At 32.8% G+C, this 21,913-nt stretch overlaps 2 pseudogenes across 1 annotated transcript; one reads left to right on the top strand and one right to left on the bottom strand.

The window, feature by feature from the left end:
* LOC145965742 (uncharacterized) overlaps positions 1–21,603 on the bottom strand; it is a 314,284-nt pseudogene extending 292,681 nt beyond the window's left edge.
* LOC145965729 (proto-oncogene tyrosine-protein kinase ROS-like) lies at positions 570–9,742 on the top strand (annotated as a pseudogene). The gene is made up of 10 exons (XR_014436785.1): positions 570–863; positions 2,621–2,762; positions 3,321–3,414; positions 3,554–3,880; positions 4,116–4,418; positions 4,643–6,090; positions 7,589–7,693; positions 7,877–8,094; positions 8,363–8,836; positions 9,104–9,742. The product of XR_014436785.1 is annotated as a proto-oncogene tyrosine-protein kinase ROS-like (transcript).
* Positions 21,604–21,913: the final 310 nt, after the last annotated feature.

The following is a 21,913-nucleotide window of genomic DNA, read 5'->3' as shown; positions in this document are numbered from 1 at the left end:
ATATTTATTTTTATTTATAGAAATATTTTTGTTTTATACATATATAATCTATTTGTCAAACATTTTTTAAAGATTTTAATTCTTTTTGGAATAACGCCAAGTAATTTCGTAGAGAAAAATAAATTACAACGGAATGCAGCTAATAAGACGTCATGGCCAGAGTCCGGATCTTGGTGTCGTTTTCCCCACTCCAAGTGCATGCTAGCGGCCGAACGCCGCGAAAAGCAGTACTGTCTATGCCGGTCTAATGATGGTAGTAAAGAGGGCATCGTCGCGTGGAAAAAAAAATATATATATTAACATAGAATATATGTTTATTTAATATTATACATAATATATAAAATAATATAATAAAATAATATATATGTATATATTATATAAAATATAAAATAATATAATAAATTATTATATTTTCTTTTTCTACGCGACGGTGCCCTCTTTGCTACCATCATTAGACCGGCTTCGACGGTTACTGCTTTTCGGCCGCTAGCATGCCCATGGAGTGAGGAAAACGGCACCAAGATCCGGTTTCTGATTCATGGCAACACATGATCAGATTGATTATTCGAAGTCAGTTACTATGATCGCTAGCCAAAACACGCTACCGCGTTACTTATCGTTTGATTCAAACTGCATTATATGAATATCACAAAAAATTATGATAACAACTAATTGAGGATTCATCGGAAACCGATTGAGTGCAAACGTTTACGAAAATGCAAATTACGTTTGGAACAATTTTATGTGTTTTATTGAAAGGTTTAGTATTGACAAAGGCAACTATCACGCCGGAGGATTATACCACTTCGAACAACCTCCAGAAAGAAAGTGTTTCCATGTGTCCGAATTTAAATTTCACGCAGGTAAGAGATATTTTTCGCTTGATTAAGAGACAGTTGAATGTTATTGCAGTTATATATAGTAGTGTAACTAAAAATGAATGATAATAAATTATATATTCTATCTATATAATAAGATAAGATAAAATAAAACATTTCAATATAAGAAGAAAAGTATGTACGATAATGTAAAAAAAATATGGATAAAGTTTCGAAATTTTCTTTACAAATGAATGTTATATACAATATTAAATTTAATTAAAACGGTATTTTATAAAATTTGACTGTATTATTGTCTCTCTCTCTCTCTCTCTCTCTCTCTCTCTCTATATATATATATATATATATATATATATATATATATATATATATATAATTATTATTTCTAAATATAACAATTTTTAAAATTAATGGAATTATGTATTATTATCTCTCTCTCTCTCTCTCTCTCTCTCTCTCTCTCTCTCTCTCTCTCTCTCTCTCTCTCTCTCTCTCTCTCTCTCTCTCCCCCTCTCTCTCTCTCTCTCTCTCTCTCTCTATATATATATATATATATATATATATATATATATATATATATAAATTGTTATATATAAAAATAATAATTATATATATATATATATATATATATATATATAATTATTATTTTCATATATAACAATTTTTAAAATTAATAAAATTTTCTGTCTACTATCTGCTACATTAATATATACATACGATGATACTCCAATAGATTTTTATGTCATTTTTCTTCAATTTCAAAAATTTCTTTATCTTTCTAGATATTCTTTATCTTTCTATTTATGATATATATAATATTTATTGATATATAGTAAGCTTTATTGATATATAGTAAGCTTTACTAATGTAGATTTTATTTTATGTAATTAATTTAGAAAGTTAGCATTATTTCTTTGTGTTAAGGATAATTATATAACGGCACAGAGCTACTAAATATCGAGATAGAAAATCTGTCTAATAAAAAAACCATTTATCAATCATTCTTCAAGTTGTATCTATTAACGCTAATATTTCGATCGACAATATATTCAATAACAATCACTAGAATTTATATTAATTTTCATTGTACATATATCCATTTATATACAATTATATCCACATATTTTTATGGAGGCATTATCGGTTTATACTATCATTTCCAGGATTTGTTTGTGTTAAAAATATAACCACTTTCGAGAAGAAACTTGGCAAGATTATAAATAAAAGAATTTATATAATTCGATGACTAATATTTAATAATTGTAAAGAAACAATATTTTTAACCTTTTTATTCTTGAAGTACAAACATTACTAAAACTTTAGTAATATCGGCAAATTTTTGAAAAGAAATTTGAGTTACGGTAAAATTGAGAGGAGTTAACTAACCTATGGTGAGAAAAAATCAAATCGTTAGACAAAATTGTCTTAATAATTGCAAAGGCTACACTTTCGCTTGCATTACTTGCTAAAAGCTGTTATGAATCCTCATTGACTCTCGTTAACCTATTGATTGATTTTATTTTTAATATGAGTTATGTTGATATTCCATATGTCTTAAAAAAAATAAATAAAAAATGGATTTTACGATATGAATAAAACTACATCATAATTTATATCATTTATGAATGGTATATATCAAACCGGTATTATTAAGCAAACAAAAAACGAATGGCAATTTTTCGTTTAATTTTATAATTTATATAATTTATCATTAAAAGCATCAGAAACAACCGCTTCAACGATATTCACTTAATTCTTTTCGTATGTTATACTTTATAAAGAATATTTCAATGTCCGAGAAAAGTGATCATCATATACTAAATTTCAAATCTGACCGGAGTCATTCTGATAGTGCTGCGAGAAATGAGCGAGAAGTCGATGAAGTTACACATCTAAATATTTCTATTATCCCAGAATTTAACGGTAAGTTGCAAAAAATGCAAAAAACATTAATAACAAAATCTATGACGAAAAAGTGTAAATAATTTTAATTGAAGAGAGAGTGGAAATCAAATCTAAAAATATCTTCCAGTAGTGAGAAGAATATAAATTCTAATTCTGTCTAAAAAAGAAATAGAAAAGCATAATATAAACAGTGTACATAAAAATTGTCATAATTTAAGGTAAAGTCAATTTTATTAAATTGCTACTTTGTTTTAAAGCAATTGCAAATATTATACTTCTGATTTCTTAAGCTATAGGAATTTATCGAAAACTACTTGTCATTTTATTAAAAGTTATTTGTTCGTTTTTGCTATGAATTAACGATTACTTTTCTAAATCTTGAATGACGCAAAAAATTCTTATATTACTTTTTTAAAGGTCAATGCTGTACTAATTTCCATATTTTGTAGTTTACATTTATTTTTTCTCTTTTCTTTATTTTCACATTAAATTGTTCTTTCTGATTTACTGAGATAATCCACTTAATCTTATATATAATTATGTTAATACGAGTATGTACGATCTTAAAATCTCTAGAAAGCAGTTTGAACAAGCCAACATCTCTCAGAGCATTTGTACAATTTGACAGTCAATTCGCAGAAAAAGTAAACGACATTTTTGTGACATTGAGGTAAGGAATCTAAATTCTCAGTTTGTATTCTTTCATTTTTCTCTGTTTTTCTTAAATTCAACGACATAAATATATCAAAATGTTAATTCTGTTATAATTTTGTTAAATATAAAATGGCTAAAATTTTATTTTTTTACAGATGGAACCAACCTCAATTTACCGATGAAATAATACAAGGGTACACAGTGCAATGTTCTTTCATCGAGGACTTAAAAGAGATTCAAACCTGCGACGATAAAAATATCACAACTACAAAATTGGAGCACACGATGCACAATCTAATATCTAACACGACATATTATTTTCGAGTACGTGCGCATACTAAAATTGTTGCTGGTCGTTACACGGATTTTATCAATGTGTCGACTACACATGAAAATCCAATACCTAAATTATTAGTCACATCGAGAAAAGGTATGGAAATATTGGACGTGGATTTAAACATTACTAATTTCGTAATGTCAGAGTACGTATACTAATAAAAGAAAAGTTATAATTATCATAAATTATTTTTAACACTAGCTATAAAGTTAAAGTTATTATTATTATGCACAGGTTTATTATTATCAACATTATAGTAGTAATAACTATTATAGTAGTAATAACTATAAAATTAGAAATCTTAACTAAATAATTTTTTACTATACAATTATAGTTCCTTTTTTTCAGATCAGTAATAGAATATAGCTCCTTTTTTTCAGATCAGTAACATATGCCGCTTATTCGATACAGGAACATAGAATTTATTGGCTAACAGAAAGAAACCTAATGACATTGAAGATTAATGAAAATAATATCACAAAAATAGCTAGCTTTGATAATTATCCATATAATCTCTGCATTGACTGGGTAGCAAGAAATCTATATATAACCTCTCAAGACTTAGACTACTTTTATATTGTAAAGTTCGACTTAACAATGTGGGAAAATGGCATAATTAAATTTGATGAGATTTTCAAATCAAAAATTTATATTCTCCGTTTAAGTGTATCACCGTCTATGGGGTACGTTTACTACCGTTCACCTGAAAAAATAATTTTCCATTAAAGATTTACGCAAATTTATAATTTTTCTATAATTTTACGTAGTTTTATAATTAAGATCATAAGTAAAAAGAAATAATAAGTTATTATATAATTATAATAATTTCGAAATATCACTACATATAAGTTTCTGTTTTTGTTAAAATAATGTTTTATAATGAGTAAAATAATTACATATTTTTTAGAACTTTATATCACGTATCATACAATTGGACGCATACAGAATATGATATAATGAAATATCATCTCGATGGAAAAATCGAGCAAATTGTTCGAATAAATGCATCCTTTTGTCTACTTCATTATTTAATAAATTCTTTTCGTGATATGATAAATGATAACATGAATAATGAGGAGCCGTTAATTTACTGGTTAAGTGACATTTACATAATTGTAACAGACATTAACATTTCTATGTGCAATGCGATTTTACACAAGAAAAACATAAGTGTAAGTGATACCTTTTACTTCCAATCTATGACGATTGACAAAACAAACATTTACATTTTAGTAAATGATCCGTTTCCATATATACTCTACGTTTTGAAAAAGAAATATGCAAATCTCACGAGCGTAAATGCAGCCGAATATGTTGAAAAGATAATAATAAGTTCAGATAATAATATGTTTTATAAAATTTACGCTTTTGATAAATCTTTACAACCATATCCTCCAATGAGATGTCTGACACCTGACGAAAAAGTTTATAATTTTGAGAATGTGGATGCAGCGGCAAATACCATCTTTGTGAGACCTCTTCCGGAGCCGGCTGTAAAGAATGGATGCAAAAAATATAATTTACCAACTACTATATATAATATCTCCGTAAGCTGTTTAGACAACAATCTCAACAAGTCTGAGAAATTCAATGTGCAGACGAAATGGGAGCAATATTACAATATTAAGGGCTTAACACCATTTACAGAGTACAAGTTGAAGTTTACTTTAAGCAATTTTTACTTTGATCAATTATCAATAAATCCATTCGATTCGAATGTGATAGCAAGAAAAACTAATTGGGGCAAGTTTAATGCACCAGAAAACGTAAGTGTTCTAGCTTTGACGCCTACTATAGCAGTAGTTCATTGGATGCCACTCAAGAAAGTGAACTGCATGGCCGTGAACTACGAAGTGCGTTGGAAGTCAGTTACATTAGTGAACGGCACGCAACAAAAGAGCAAACAATTTATCAATATGCCGAAACGTATGGCAGACGGCAGATTTTTCACAAAGATTATCTTGTCGCTATCAGTACAATATTATTTGATATACGTGGGTCTGTATCCAATTAATAATAGAAATTACTACAAGGAGAGTTTAAGCAAGATCGTTCACATATACTCAGAACCAAACAATATTACTTTGAGCGAGGTCGACATAAATAGCATGGACATTTCATGGATCTCAAAAATCAATCTGACGGTCTCTCCCACACTAGAGTACAAAGAGAATGCAACAGTAAAGTGGCTAACAATGAATTATATTAAAATGAATTATAACAAAGAAATAATATACCATGTCGGAAATTTAAAATCGGGAACTTTATACAAGTTTCACTTGATATTGAGATATCCCGAATATGAGGAAAATTTTACATGGCCGGCTGATGAAAGATTTACTTTTTCAACACTTGGTAAGCAAACGAAGATACACATACAGTACAATAAGATTGCATGGATATATTAGAAGAATAATTTCATTGAGTTATTGTTATAAGATTGTGATGAAGTTAAGATGTCCGCTTTTTGCAATGAAACATTGTAGCAATATTACAGTGTAATATATTGGAAAGAATGCAATGTTATTGCAACCATTTAATAATATTACGTATAAAATATTTTTGTTTTTGATGGATAAATATCTTGGAAATATTTAATTAAATTAAATAGCTTGATATAAATAGAAGTTTGCAATATCTAAGATAATCATGTCTAAGATAATATATTGCAAAATTGTATTTAAACATAATCATATAAAATAAAATATTATATTTTTATACAAAATTACTTTAAACTTTTACTTACGAATCACTTTTTTTATTTTAAATGTTTTTTATACTCTTATAATGGGATATATATATATATATATATATATATATATATATATATATAAACATTATAGTTATAGAAATAATTAAACATTACTAATTATATTTTTATTTAAAAGTTTTAAAGATCTGTTATAACTATATATATATAAAATAATGAGATACCGAAACATGTATCTTTACTTTAGACGGCACACTTTATAATTAACTCCGATAAAACCTATGTCATTTTTTATCATCACATTTGCGCTGAAGAGGGCCCAAAAATAGGGTCGAAACGTTCGCAATCTTTTCATTGTAATTTGTTCGATACTTATTTATTTGTATAATAAATAACTGTGTAATAAGGTCGATACTTGACTAGTATTACCTTTAAAACTGATTGGTTTAATTTTATATTTCGAGTCTTATATTTTTAATAATTATAACTATATATATTTGCATGTGAAAAATACATAAAAATGCATAGAAAAATATAATGATAGATATAATAGTATCCATATACTTAATATAATAAAAAGATATATTATCTTTGAAGATTAATATCGTATTCGTATATGAAGAGAAAATATATCATAAAATATATTGTAACATTGATATAAAATGTTACCTATATTTTAATAAAAAAATAGCAATGCTTATCTTTAGCTTAGAATTATATTTAATCGACTGATATTATTTCTGTGTCATTATTTCATTTGACTTCTGCAAAAAAGTAAAATTCATCGCATATATACAAATATAAAAAAATATTCTATTACATTATTTTTATAGATAAATTAAAGAGGGTTATAATTTTAAAATGTTTCTAAAATATAAATATCATATTGCTAATGTTTAATTCATACTTTGTTAATTTATATTTCTACAATGTTTCTGTAATGTTGCATTGCAATATTGTTGCAAAGTAGTTGTAACATTCTGTGCTGCGTAGATATTAAAATATTATGTGCTAATTTCTTTAAATATGAATAGGCCTAAAATTTAAAAAAATTAAATTTTTGTAATAAAGTTATAAGGAAAAATAAATTTGTAAATACATACACACACAAAGATATTAAAATTATATTTTTGCTTAATATAGATATTTTGAGCACTCCTGGAATAATAGCAAAAAAATATTACTTATTATTGATGTTAAGTTTTATCGTTATAGTTACTATAATCTGCGTCTGCTACCTTTATCGTTGTAAGTATATTTGATGTAGATATCGACTTGAATTGTAGATTATACATATATATCTGATATAATATCTACAAATTTACTGAAAATAGTAATTTACTTATATAAAACTAAACGAATAAATTAACTAAAAAGCAGTAGATTTTATAATACATTTTATTATATAATTAAGTCGAAATTTTATAACAGTGTGTCGTCAACGCAGAGGTAATAATGAACAATTTTTATCTTCAACAATGACCGATGTAGAATTGGCGATTCTACGTGAAATACCTTACCAAAACACTCAATTCAATATGACTTACAATCCTATGTTACATTGTAATCCGGATGAATGTGCGATAACTAAAATCGCACGTAAACAAATTACATTTACAAAACTTATTGGTAGCGGCGCATTCGGAATGGTAAAAATTAATTTTTTCAAGCAATGTTTCAAATTAATTTTTGGATCAACAAAACAGATATGTATTTTCTAATAAAGATATAAATTACATAAATTTTTATAATAGATTATAAGTAATATAAAATTTAGATGAGGCAACTAACATGCACTTTATTATACATTTTTCGTTGAATTATTTAATATAAAGTAAAATATAATATTACTTGACATTAAACTATATACATTTTCTAATGAAGTACGCATGTAAATTTGTGTGAAATATTTCGCAGGTGTTTCAAGGAAATGTGAAGAACTTAGAAAGATCGGGCACAGAGATATCCGTTGCAATAAAAACGCTTCGGAAAGATGCTTCTTCCCATGAGAAAAAGAATTTGTTAAAGGAAGCCAAGCTTATGAATCATTTTCGACACAAACATATAATAAGATTGTTGGCCGTTTGTTTAGATGGGGATTCTCCTTTACTAGTGTTGGAATTGATGGAAACTGGTGATCTGTTAAAATATTTGAGAGATTGTCGAAATTTGCAAGCGTCAGATTCGCCTGCTTTGCGTTTGCAGGATTTGCTCGCCATGTGCGAAGATGTTGCGCGAGGTTGTTGCTACTTGGAAGAGTTGCGTTTCGTACATAGAGATCTAGCGTGTCGCAATTGTTTAGTATCTTCGAGAAATCGCGAGAATCGTGTCATCAAAATTGGAGATTTTGGACTAGCTAGAGATATCTACAAGGATGATTATTATCGCGTGGTAATAAATACAATTATGAAAATACAATTATGAAAATACAATTATGAAAAAAAATTAATGATTAAAAAATGAATTCTTTTGAAAATACTTTCCATTTTTTTATCATAATAGTATCGTGCATTGTTTCTTTAAGTAATATATATAGAATATAAATAGTTTTTATTTATACAGAGCAAGAGATAAATGAACGTTTTTCATTTTTGCACATATTCTAAAAATGAACAACTTGAACCAGAAAATTAAATTTTTGTTAAAATCATGTTTTAGAAAGGACAAGGTTTGCTTCCCATTCGCTGGATGGCACCCGAATCTTTGATGATCAAAATATTTACTTCTCAAAGCGATGTTTGGTCATTTGGGGTATTAATGTGGGAAATTACATCGTTGGGTGAGCAACCTTATATTGCCAAGACTGATGAAGAAGTGATAAATTATGTACGTGCTGGAGGCAGGTTGCCGATGACTCTTAACTGTCCATCATCATTGTACCAGTTGATGCTACGTTGTTGGAGTACAGCGGATGCTAGACCAAATTTTCAAATTTTGTCTGAAAAATATTATAGCATTAAGAAAGAACATAGAAGATGCTTTACTGAATCCAGTCGATATTATTTAGCCGATATAATTACAATTAAATTAATGTTTATCTTCTTTTCCGTACGATTCAATAAATCTTAATGTAGGAAAAATATTTCTAGAATATTTCTAAATTGATTCTGTTATTTTCAGATTTAATCTTAATATTAGATTTATCAATGAAGATAAAAGAAATTTTTTAATCTTACCTTCCATAAAATTTTGATTATTAAAAAATATCACATCCGTTTTCATAATTGTAAACAACATAATATAATGATATATCTAATTTGTATTTTTGAGTAATCGAAGCGAAACCTAATAATTGCGATTATATATATATATATATATATATATATATATATATATATATATGTATAAACAATATTTTTTTCAACATGGAAATATAATTAATTTTCGACATTATATATAACCGATAATTACAAACTGATTGTAAAATTTATGAGTGAAAGGGTAAACGCGAATAATATCCTCTATAATTAGTTGTGAATGTATAAATATAATAATATAATTATTTTTGAATTTATAACAGTTATCATGTATGAATTTTTACATCATTCGGGATAAGTATATACATATATTTTATCTTTATATTTAATGACTTACTGTATATTCAAATTATTTTGATGATTACAAAAGTGCAGTTGTAAAAATGAACTATACTGATTGCTCTATCTCCACTAACTATATTTAATAAAGCTAATAATGTGTAATATTTACATACAATTACGGTCTATCATTTCGAAAGATCACCAAATACTGACAACGTTTTATAGATATGTATGATATTATGCATTGTAAAAAATATTAAATAACATATGAGATTATATATATAAATAACTATAAGAAATTAGGCTCTGTGTATTAAAACATAAACTTAAATTTAAACAGGCCATAAGAGCTAAACGCGGATGGTAGTGCGTAAGTTCAACGAGAAATAAGTTTTCGTTGAAACTTATTTGTGTGCACAGGGCACAAATTTTCTTGGTACGATACCAAGCAAATTTAAATAATTCTCAATTCGAGAATTTATTTAATTATTATCCCTCTTTCCCCCCTGTAATGTTGTAGGCGAGAAAAATATCGGGCCGAAAGTCGCTGAATCGGGAATCGAACCCGAGTCTTTCGCTTGCCGGGCGACTGCTCTTACCACTGAGCTTACGCACTACCATCCGCGTTTAGCTCTTATGGCCTGTTTAAATTTAAGTTTATATATATAAATATACATATAGATGTACAAGTACATATATATTATAGTATATTAAATACAATGATGATATATTATATATACTACCTTTATTGAATTTGTAATATTTCGATATTCATAATCGATATCTATATCTTCAATATCACTTCTTAATATCTATATCTTCAATATCACTTCTTAAACGTGATAAGAAACTCATCAAGTTATTGATTTTCCAATTGTGAAGTATATCACAATGATTATTTATCAATTCACAGAAACGCGGAAGCTTGAACATCATCTTTTGTATTTGCTGGAAAACGATAGACACAAGATTTCAATTATAGAATAGAAAATGAAAAGAATTTTACTTATTGCTTATAAAATATTGACTCGTTGACTAACGTATTATTTACAAGAATTATAATTGATCGTTATCTTCATCAATTATTTCTGATTAAAATTAGTAAAAAAAAACTATATATAAAAAAATGCTTACCGATATATCATATAATAGATCCATTGGATGCATAATGCAACAACCCATTGAACATGTGCAATCGTAGAATTAATCGTAATATAAGAGATTTTATATAATTCATCAAGTTTGATTCATGAAGTTGAATTCATGAAGTTACAGGAATATATCAAATGATCTTTCTCTCTCCCGAAATTTTAATAAATTAATTAATAAATTAATCTCTTTAATGAAACACATGCCATTTTAATGATTTTATTATACAAATACCACAAAAACAAAATATGACGAAAAAAAATTCTCCCTCTCTTTCTGTTCTCGATATCTTTATTAAAATTTTTTACGGATTTTCTATCTTCATCTTTTTACTTAGAGGATTTTTTTAGTAGTACCTTTTTTAATTTGGAATATAATATAGACATGTTTAATTTGTTGTTAGTTCTCTTAAACACGTGCACAAAATTCACAAAGATATTTTGATACTCTCCAGTTGTCACGATTGTAGAATAATTATTATTTTCTCGCATAAGGGCTTAATTTGAAAATGTAACTTTGATTACGATTAAATAGTGTATACGAATTGTATAATTGTTATTAATAAATTATTGTAATCTTTCATTTAATATTTTTATTGTATGATTCTTCTTTACATAATTTTTATTGTATGATCCTTCTTTACATTTGATATTTAATGTCGAACGAAATATATAAACATGTCTTTTCAAAAGTATTAATACACTCGTTTATCTGAAATATTACGTCATACAAAATTAAAATAATTTTTTAGCAATGAGGTTTAAACGCATAATGACGTTGGTAAACGTAATATACGTTTATCTATTATTGTCACGACGAAATATGGTTTTATATATATAATGTATTTATCGAAAATATTTAATAAATCGAAAATATCTAATAAATCAAAAATATCTAATAAATCGAAAATATCTAATAATTCGAAAATATCTAATAAATCGAAAATATTTAATAAATACTGTTGTCTTATAAAGTGTTTATTCAATACTGCAAATATTACATAAGAAATTAGCAAAGATTACAACAAAAAATAGAGAGCACATGCTCGCGCAGTATAGCATGGAAACCGGATCTCGCACAGGTGAGTAAGAAGAAAAGTAAAACGGTAGCGCGCGCAGCTGTGACGTCACGTCCGTCTCAGACTTCAATGCCACCTATGTCGACCCAACCCGCGAGTATTCAAACATATATTTTTCTACACTCCCACTTTGGGTTGACATACTTCTTTCTTCGCGATTACTCCAAGTTTAGTGCGTAAATATTCAAAACGATCTCTGCTTAGAGGCTTCGTCAGAATGTCGGTGATTTGATTGTTCGTATTTATATAATCCAAGTCAAAAACCTTTTCTTCGTGCGCATTTCTAACAAAATGGTATCTTACTTCTATATGTTTTGTCTTACGATGGAATTCCGGGTTTACAAGTTTTATTGCGCTTTGGTTGTTGACTAGCATTATTGGTTTTTCGATTTTATCTTTGACTAGACCGCGAAAAAGCCTCAAAACCCAGATTAATTCTCTAACTGTTTCGCTAGCTGCTATAGATTCGGATTCCGTAGTAGACATCGACACCGACGTTTGTTTTTGCGAGCCCCATACAATCGGAATTTTGCCAAATTTAATTAAAAACCCGGTTGTTGACTTTCTCGTAGTCTTATCTCCCGCAAAATCCGCGTCACTGTATGCCTCGAGTTTTATTTTATTTTTACTGTACGGAAACCAAAGCCCGTAGTCGCTTGTTCCCTTTATATATTTAAGGATACGTTTGATTGCGTGCCAGTGAACCTTTTTGGGCGATTCGCAATACTGGCTAACCGCGTGTACGGCGTACGCGATGTCTGGCCTTGTAACGGTTGCCAGATACAAGAGACTCCCCACAGCTTCTCTATAGGGCGCTTGAACTGGTTCTTCCTCGTCGTTGATGTTCTGCAGGCTCAGATCCTGGTGCTGGTCAGCCGGGATGGCAACCGTGTGTGCGTCTTCCATCCGAAAACGCCGCAGTATCTTCTGTGTGTACTTGCTCTGATTTGCAAACAAAGATCCATCAGGTAGTTGTTCGATTTCCATTCCGAGATACAGATGTAACGGAGTGACTGTGATTTCGAGCTCAGTCTTCAGATAGTCCAGAAATTCTTCTGCCTTTTGTTTGCATGTCGTGGCCACCAAACCGTCATCAATGTAGATGGCGAGCATGAGTTTTTCTCCACCGTTTTCTGCAGTAAAGATGCATGGATCGGCTTCGCTAGGCTTTAGATTGACTTTCTCCAAGCTGTGCACGAATTTTCGATTCCAGCATCGTGCAGACTACTTGAGACCGTAAAGAGCTTTCTCGAGCTTGCAAACTCGTCCCGTTCCGTCATCAAAACCTTTAGGTTGAGCCATAAAAATGTTTTCTTCAAGGTCACCGTTGAGGAAAGCTGTTTTGATGTCAAACTGCACCAAATGCATTCCCGATGCTGCCGCCAATGATAGAACCGCTCTAATAGATGCATATTTGGCCACAGGGCTGAAAGTTTCCTCGAAATCGATGCCTGGCCTTTGACTGAAACCTTTGACGACTAGACGTGCTTTGTACCTTGTGTTTGAACCATCTAGCGTGGGTTTCTTTCTAAAAACCCATCGGTTTTGAAGTACTTTTGCGTCCGCCGGCGGTTTCACGAGCTGCCATGTCTTGTTTCCCATCAGCGAATCCATTTCTTCACTCATGGCGTTTTTCCAGAGGTCGGCATCGCTGGAGTGAACTGCTTTTTCATACGTCACGGGGTCCTGGCCTTCAGCGAAACAGATTTCAGCAATGTCTACTATATATTGGTCGAATCTTGCTGGTCTGTTAAGGTTAGCTCGATTACGAAGTCCGTACGCTTGTTCAGCTGGCTGGTGTTGCTCGTAGACCTGATTTTCGGCGCGTCCTGCGTCCGGTATTTGCGGCTCCTGTGCCGCATCCTCGCGTTCTTCGACGTGATTCTCTTGGACTTGCTCCAAACCATTGTTGTTGTCGTTCTCAGCTTCCTCTTCATTTTCTTGAGTTTGTTGCATTTGTTGGACTTGAATTTCGGCTTCATCTTCGATTTCTTCTTGGGCTGACGATTCTCCGGAAATTTCTAGTGGAAAGGATACATCTCGATATATTTCTACCTTGTTTCCTTGCTGAAACCACATTCGGTATCCTTTCGTATTTTCGTCGTATCCAACAAAAAAACCTTTTTTTGCTTTTGAGCTCCACTTTCCCCTCTTCTGCTTTGGAACGTGGGTATAGACTTTTGTACCAAAGATTTTAAAATTTATGTTGTTCAGCGTTTTGCCGAACCATAGCTCGTAGGGTGTTTTTCCTGCTATACTGCTGGTGCCGGTCCGATTCAGCACGTAGACTGCGGTTGCTGTTGCCTCTGCCCACAGGTGTAGGCTGATGTTCTTCGCTTGAAGCATGGTTCTCGCTGCTTCCACCACAGTCCTATTCTCTCGTTCAACTGCACCGTTCTGTTCAGGAGAATAAGGAACAGTTTTTTCATGTTAATTCCATTTTTACGAGTTATTTCTTCCATCTATTTGTTTATGAATTCGAGTCCGTTGTCAGTCCTTAGCTTTTTGATTTTTACTCCGACTTCATTCTCGGCTCTTCTGAGAAAATCTTCAAAACGTCCCTTGACCTCAGACTTTGAATTCAAAAAATAAATGCTCCGGTAATGAGAATAATAATAATCCTTGAACAACAAGAAATATTTCGACTTGCCTATTGAGAAATGTTCCATGGGGCCACACAAATCAGCATGGATGAGTTCACCTGGTCCCGTCGACTGTGTCTGACTTCTCGGAAACGGCTTGCGACACATTTTTCCAAGTGTACACGATTTGCAAAACCAATTCTTTTCGGTTTTGACCTTGATTCCCCAATGCTTTAGTGTCTTGGTGACGTGTGCGATGTTCTGGTGTGCGAGTCTCTCGTGCCACAGTCTCAGTTTCTCACTCTCTCCGATGTGTAAGTGTGCCTCTGCGTAGTCTTCGATTTTGGTTTCCGGAGTACATGTTTTGATCCTCATCTTGTAAAGGTTGCCATGCCTGTCTCCCACTGCAACCACACTGTCTTTTCTTTTCAGAAAACAGGTATGTTCGTTTGATGCCAGGTTCAATCCTTTATCTAATGCTGAGGATAGCGAAAAAAGATTATATTTCAATTTCTGTACAAACAGGACCTCCGACAGGTAATTTTTCACCCATTTGACTCCGTCATGAGCCAGAAAATCTATTTCTCCTTTTCCAGTTACAAAAATTACCTCTCCGGTGCCAACTCTTACAGGTTTCGGTGTGGATAATTCTTTAAAATTTACGAACCATTCTCTCCTTGGTGACATATGCTGGCTAGCATCTGAGTCAAGGTATCACTCTGCCGAAAGCTGCTGCGTCTCTGAATTTGTTGCAGCAAGAACTTTTCCTACGAAGGCTGCTCCTCGATGTTGTTTCTTCTCGCTGTCACTTGAGTTTTCAGGTCCTTTGCGACAGTTCCTCTTCCAGTGACCTGGCTTACCACACTTGAAACACTTGCTTTGCTTTTTTGGATTGCCGCTGGCTGAGTTCTTCTCTGGATTCTGCGAATTAGTTTTCATATAGAATGCACTGTTACCTTGTGTGCCGCTGGCTCCAATTCACAGCTCTTCCATACTCAACCGAGCAACAAGATTTGACAGGGTACGCTGATCAGTACTCGTTGACTCCCATGCGGTGTGGAAATGTGAGTACGCTTGAGGTAACGTCATGAGGATTTTTGTCATGATCATACTGTCCGTTGTTGCCTCTCCTAGAACTTTGAGACGATGGGCAAGATCCTTAATTTTTGCTATATGTGCGGCAATGTCATCTGCCGGATCTTTCCCTACAGAGTACCACTGCTGCTGAAGCATGTGCTTCGCAGTCTCACTCTGATTTTCGAAAATCTCGTGCAGTTTTTGCCACATTTCCCTCGCAGACTGGCAATTTATGATATGGAGAAGAAGCTGGTCACTTACCGTTGTAACTATAATTTTCTGCGCCACTCCATCCAACTTCTTCCATGCTTTGAGTTTCCTCTCATGCTCAGCAACTGCAGCGGCGTTCGCCCCGTCTGCTAACTCCGGTTTCAGACTTTCTCCGGTCGTGACTTCGAGCGCTTCGCTGGCGAGAATTAATATGCGGATCTGGAACTTCCAAGTTCCCCAATTCTCTAGCCCTTTAAGCTTAGTGATCCTCGCTAGTTCGTTGTCCATCTTGGTATTATTACACTTTTGCACGTGGCCGGTTAACCTCAATGTCAATTCACGAGTCACCGATACGAAAACTCACGGAAAGTTATATATACTCAAAAAATATGCACAGGGGCACGCACCTGGGCCCATAACCTGTTGTCTTATAAAGTGTTTATTCAATATTGCACATATTACATGAGAGATTAGCAAAGATCACAACAAAAAATAGAGAGCACATGCTCGCGCAGTATAGCATGGAAACCGGATCTCGCACAGGTAGTAAGAAGGGGTAAGAAGAAAAGTAAAACGGAAGCGCGCGCAGCTGTGACGTCACGTCCGTCTCAGACTTCAATGCCACCTATGTCGACCCAACCTGCGAGTATTCAAACATATATTTTTCTACAAATACAACATTATAATAAATAAAAATACGCTATATAAATATTTTGTTTCACACATAATGCATACAGTAATTGATATTTTCTAATTAAATAATGATAGCTTGAAAGTATATTTTTATACAAAAAATTTATTTTTCCCATCTATTTTAATAGATAAAAATTATGTCATTTATTTTATTGAATTGTTCTTAAAATTGTACAGAAGTTCTTGAATTATATTTAAAATTACAATATTTAGGATCAGGATATTACCTAGGACTAAAAGGATCACGAAGGGCTGGATGGTCCACCATTGACGGGGTTGAATTATAGATCATCGAATAAATTTTATTGTACTAATGCATGACTTATCGCGATGATATATACATGTGATGTAAAGCGCGCGAAGTAATTTATTGACGGGATGAAAAAGAGTGATAGTACAGAGAAAAATATACATCTGCACAAATAAGATGAGACTCTCACTTAATTACGATTACGAGTGTAAACTAATTACGTTCGTTGAGTATCGAATAAACGTTAAGAATCGAAATAATTGCACATTTTATCGCAATCTTCATTCGACGAGTAGGATAAAATGATATATAGTGTGGCACGTTAAGGAAAGAAAAGAGTAATTCAGATCTGGCTAGCAAAATAATAAATACAGCCGAGAGTGAGAAGCAAAATTCTCCATTTCTGACCAATTGCACACTATTTATCTTATCAATATAGGATTCTTTATATAGAACAACTTTAATGTAACAAAATATAAATAAAGAATATACAGGGTGTCCCATGGGATTGTGTTGAAACTGTAGAGTTGGTACGCTCCTCCGTGACTTAAGATAGGGTCTTACACACAGTTAACGATCGACTATTTGAAGGTTCGCAATTTTATTTTGGCTGTGGTAGAAGCAAGTTCGAGCACGTCAAAATGAATAATTTAACTACGGAAGAAAAGGTTTACCTCATCGAGTGCTTCTTTTCTAGAGGAAAAATATATAGCAGTGCTTTTAAGGGTTTCGTTCTAAGTACGGAACGCATAAAGTTATGAGCGAAACGACACTTAAGAGGTTAGAATTGATCATTTATTTAAATTTATGCGTTACATTACTTCATTTTTCGGCAATAAATCTCCATTAAAATCAATTTTTGTGTTGTTTTTGACAGAATTATCGATAATTTCATGCAATATGGAACAATTCAAGACCGTAGACATGATCTGCCAGGCCCGTCTGCATCTATTGCCGTAGAAAAAAATATTAACAAGGTTAAGAATTATTTCGAACAAAATCCAAATGCATCCATTTGGAAAGGTGCTCAAGCGCTTAAAATATCGAAAACAACGTTGCACAGGATTTTAAAACATTTTCTGAATATGCATCCGTATAAAATAACCTCGCATCAATTGCTAACCGAACGCGCTATGGCAAAACGAGTCGAATTATGCAAAACAATAAATGGAATGTTTGAGGATGGAAAACTTGATGAAAAATTAATAATTTATACGGACAAGGCACATTTCTGGCTCAATGGTTATGTGAATAAGCAGAACTATCGATTTTGGGGGTCGGAAAATCCCAACGTTTCTCTCGCTAAACTATTGCATCCATTAAAAATAACGGTATGGGCTGCGATCTCGGTCAAAGGAATTTACCTGCAATTCTTCGAATCAACAGTCACTGGTGAAAGTTACAAGCAGCTTCTCGAAAAAAAATTCTTCCCTCATGCAAAGAAAAGAGGCCTGATCAGAGGATATAATTTCATGCAGGATAGAGCGACACCACACAGAACCAAGGAGGTCTTCGAAACCATCCATAAAGTTTGTGGCAATCGAGTCATCAGTCTGGGATATCCGAAATTTGCCCAAGGCGATCTAGAATGGCCACCATATTCACCGGATTTGAATCCATGTGATTACTTTCTTTGGGGGTACATTAAAGACAATTGTTATTCTGGAAACCCGGAAACAGTTCCAGATTTAGTTGCAGCGATTAAAAAAGTTATCAACAACATAAAAGACGATATGTTAGAGAAAGTTTTTACGAGTTTTCGTAAAAGAATTGAATTCTGTACCGATTCAAATGGTGCGCACTTCGAAAATATTTATCACTAGTTTACTCAACTTTACTTAAATATTGGCATATTTTTCATGAATAAATACACTGATATGCAAACATTCTGTTCAATTCAATTTATATCCATTCAAAATTGCAGACTTTCCTTTTTTCAACGCAGCTTTAGCCATGTCAATAACTACATGCTTTCGCAAATGACAGCTGATTGGTTTCAACACAATCCCATGGGACACTCTGTATATATATATATATATATATATATATACGTACATGCCTAAGCCACAAAAGTTATTTGTATTTGTATTAAAGTATTATGCATGTGTGCAATCCCCTAAGAAAGCGAATAAAGTAATTTCGATATAAAGTATTTGCTATACATATATATGTTTGCCGAATTTCAAGTTTTTCCCAATATAATCTTAGAATATTATGTGAGATGTTAAGGAGTGAAGAAAAATTTAGATGTATCAAATGAATTAATATAAATTATAAGTATATAAATTAAGTGTTTAATCAAATACATGACAAGTAATTACACATGATAATGATTGCTTTGAAGAAATACACTTAAAGTATATTCCTAAAATATAATTCATTAAATACAAAGCGTACCAAGATGCATAAAGACTAATCAAGACAAGAGATTTGCAAGCTTTTTGTACAATTGATATATTAATCCGTATTTTATTAACCTTTCCTTCAGTTTTTTACACATATATATATATATACTTTTGTGGCTTAGCATATAGGAAATCTCACAGGTATTTATATCGAAGAAATATATTTTAGTCATCTTGAAGAAGACTGAGTGGATCCTCGACGATCTTCTCGGCCGTTTTCTTCAGATCCCTAGTGACCGATTTCTTCACGGCCGGTTTTGAATTCGGCGCGATTGTTGTCGTATTCGTCTTCGAGTCTATCGACACAGACGGTTGCTTGCCGAAGATACGATCGTCGTCGTCATCTTCGTCATCCGACGCAAATAGGGACTTGACTTTCTTGGGAACAACTTTCCTCGTGGCGAAAAGATCGATATCGTCGTCAATCTTCCCGCCAGCAGAAAAGGTACTGCTTGTCACGTCACCGAAGATATCCTTCAAATTCTTTGTAGATGCTGCCTTCTGTAAAAGTAATTTCTTAAATTATTTCAAAATTCAATCTTTTAATTAATTTAATAAATATTCCAAATACAAAATATATTAAAGTTACAAGTAGAAATCTTGAATGATAATCACCCGACACACTAGGAGGCGAGATGCATCCATCGATGCCCTGATCTCCGTCCTTATCCATGATGTTTTCGTCATCGTCCGTCTTGTCCTCGCTCTTCCTCCATAACGGTGGTGCATCCATCGGTGAGAGTATCTTCAAGTCGCCCATTTTACTCATTAGATTTTTTATTTTACCAGACACCGATTTTCGGGGAACCTGCTGGCCGTTCTGTTCTTCAGATGGCGGCGAAGAAGTCGTCCGAATGCTCAGTGTCTTTGGCGGTGAGCTCTTCTTTGTCCTGCTATCTTCCTCAGCTTTGGAGACCGTTCCTGCGACTTCATCTTTATGCTTTTCTTCGTTTATATCACTATTTGCAATGACATTTTTGACTTCCGTAGTCGCCTTGATATCACGACTTAAGCTTGAAGATTCCAAATTTTTATTTTGCTCAGAAAGTTCCTGCACCTTCTTGATGATATCTTTTTTATCTCTTCTTTGGATTTAGATTTCGATCGATCGTCCTCGTGAGTCGGCCCTGAGTCCTTTTTGCCGAAGAGATCGTCGTAATCGTCGTTCTCAAACAGGAGGCTACGGGTTTTCGTCGCTTTCGAAAACAGCCCATCCATGTAATCCGAAGAATTGTCTTTGTTTTTCTTCTCAGTTTCCAGACTAGAAGTATTTTTGGAGACGTCGATCTTTGGTTCAACTGATGCGCCTTCCTCTACCGAGGAATGTTTCTTATTGCTCGACTTATTATTCGACGAAAACAAATTATTCTCGTTCTTGAAGAGGACATCAGTCTTACGGTCGCTCTTCGGTTTTGTCGATTTCGCGCTGGTGAACAAGTCGCCGTCGTCGCCGTCGTCGTCAAAAAGATTGATTCTCTTCGACTCCATCTTCGTGTCTTGTAAATTATCTAGCGATTTACATTAGATTAGAAAAAGAACAATGAAGTCTTGTCCAAATAAAACGCCATTCCAAGGATCAAAGAAATCATAATACGCTCTACTTACCGATGTTATTGCTCTTTGACGTTGCTGAATATTGTTTCCGGCCGCGACTATCGAACAAATCGTCCGAGGTGTCCCTCGATTTCGATGCCACGCCAAATATATCGATGTCCGGCGCGTCTTTGCTGCCGAATATGTTATCGTCGTCGAACAGACCGCCACTTTTCAAAAGTACCTTGGTCGTTTTGTCGCTTGACGATACCGCGGCGAGATAGTCCGTGCTCTGTTGCGACTTGAAGCCGGGGCTCGCGGCGGAAAAGAGCTCGTCGCCGGAATCGGAATCGTCGAAGAGCAGTGAGATCTTCGATTTTGGAGCTCGCTTTGAGTCCGACTTGGTAGGCAACGGCGGTGGCCCGAAGAGGTCGTCGTTCTCGAACACGTCATCCTGCACGATGAGCTATCCTGCTGCTCCTGTCGTGGTTGCTGTTGCTGCTGGTTATTGCTGTTGCTGTTAGCGCTCGCCGGGTTGGCAGAGCGTGTTTGCGCCGTGAAGAGGCTGTCACTGGTAACGCGCTCGCGATAGATCTCCTCGGATTTCAGCCTCGTCGAGGTTATCTCCGGCTGGAGGCTCATCCTGAGGAAAGAAGAAGCTTGAGTATTTTCAATTACTTTGCGAATTATTGAACGAAAGCGGTAAATATTGATATTTATCTTTCAACTAAAACCAGAAAAATAGATGTAAATAAGATATAAATAATAATAACGATAAAAATATAACTTAATAATGCTTGAAATTATTTTTTGGGGGAGGAAGACATAATATTTTGTCTTACATAAGACGTAATGCAATCTATTAATGCAGACTGTAATCAAGTCTCTCGTCATATATTGATAAAGCAAGATAAACTTATGACCTAAATAAATACTATTTGATATTAAGAAT

Source organism: Camponotus vicinus, unplaced genomic scaffold (assembly GCF_025532165.1).
Source record: "Camponotus vicinus isolate PSW18456_S1 unplaced genomic scaffold, iyCamVici1.0 SCAF_14, whole genome shotgun sequence".
Classification (NCBI taxonomy): domain Eukaryota; kingdom Metazoa; phylum Arthropoda; class Insecta; order Hymenoptera; family Formicidae; genus Camponotus; species Camponotus vicinus.
Note: the sequence above shows the minus strand (reverse complement) of the source record. Positions and strands in the feature narration are given on the sequence as shown.